Raw genomic sequence first — 1,771 nt, forward strand, 5'->3', positions numbered from 1 at the left:
CACACACACACACACACACACACACACACACACACACACACACACACACACACACACACCTCTCGCCTCCCATTCTAAAGTCAAATTAAACGAAGAAAACAGTCGCCTTCTCCCCCGGAGGAGATTTATTTTGTCGGCGTAGTGACCATTTTTAAAACGCGTTCTTTCGAAATGCGAATTCTTATTTGTTAAAAAACTTGTTAGTTTCACTTTGATTTTTTTTCCACATAAGTAGGGCAACTCTGTTTAATTTAAAAGGGTGCGCATTTGCGAAGAGGGCGCCACCGAATTTTGAGGACACTTTTTTAATTGGCTCAAAGAGAGGAGTGAACCCTCTTGTTATGTAGACTCTTTGATTTGATTAAGGGCAATGTAGGGAATTGTGCCCAAATCTACTCCTTTGTCCTACTTTCTACTGTACTACAGTGACACTCGTGAGATTGCGGGCTTGGGGGTTCGAACCTCAGCTCGGTCCGACGTTGTGTCCTTGGGAAAGGCACTTTACACGAACTTCCCACTTGGCTCGGTCCTTTCGGAGATGGACGTCAGACTAGGACAGGAGGTCCAGCCTCTTAAATAACCTAACAGTGTTGATAGGGTCGTTGAACCAAAACCATTTCACCATTTTTATATGGACACAGAGGGAGACTGGTGTTTGGCACGTCATTTGGGCGCCTGTGGTAAGCGCACATTGCAGCGAAGAAATTGCACTGTCTAGAAATACAATGTATTATGATTCAAGTCTATGCTTTCTTTTAAGGTTTAGAATGCGAATATAAAAGGCGGGGTAATATATGCAAATGTGTATATTTCATGAGTGAGATATCAGCTTATCCAGCCTTTATATCTCGAGTGGAATAATCTAGAGAGAGTTTTGCTGCAAAAAGCTAAATTTCTTTATTTCGCCGATCGCTTTTGTAGGCCGACGCTTCTGTCTCTGTAATTTTAGAAAATCCAGAAGTGATATTTCGCGAGGCGCATTTTGTTTTGAGAGTATAGATCTAGACCTTCTCATTTTTTGCATCTCTCAATATTTATTTCCCCATTCCAGTAGAGTGTAAATATAGTAGGCCAATGACTTTTAGCTTATATTAAAGCACCGATCATTCTTTTCATCGAAAGGGGGCCCAGCCAGTGGTTTTTTTTTTTTTTTGTGTGTCACGATATTTTGGAATCGGCTGAAGATATTCGGCGAGCACCCATGAGCTATTCGGAAAAGCACTCCCGCACACAGATGCACTGCTTTGGAAAGGGGGGGGGGTGTCAAACTGCGTATTGTTTGCTGCAGATCACACATATAGCTACTAAAACGGTTGCACATGAATTATTTTCAAGAAAATTTCAAACCTAACTACAAAATATCAAATTGTGGGTAACCCCCTGATTTTTTTTTACTTGGTCTTGAGGCACACAGCATTTTGATTGGTCTATCTCCGCCGGAGACGTCTCTGAATTTATTAGTATCATCTGAAAGCTGATTTATTTGCCTTGCTTCCAATGCAATGAATATCAATATATCTTAAATAGAACCAATGATAGTACATGTACTATCATTGATAGAACTTAGGATATCTGCGATTGAAGGAAGTTAGCGAGAAAACGGCGGCCACAATTTGGTAACCCCAATAACTAAAGAGTTACAGAAAACAGAAAAATGACATATTTTGTGCCTTAAATCAATGTTTTTCACTAAAATTCACGTGGAAATGTGTTTTTATATGGACAGATAATATATCTCTTACACCCCCCCCCTAATCTCTCCCTCCCCCTC

This window comes from Aplysia californica, unplaced genomic scaffold (assembly GCF_000002075.1).
Source record: "Aplysia californica isolate F4 #8 unplaced genomic scaffold, AplCal3.0 scaffold00156, whole genome shotgun sequence".
Classification (NCBI taxonomy): Eukaryota; Metazoa; Mollusca; class Gastropoda; order Aplysiida; family Aplysiidae; genus Aplysia; species Aplysia californica.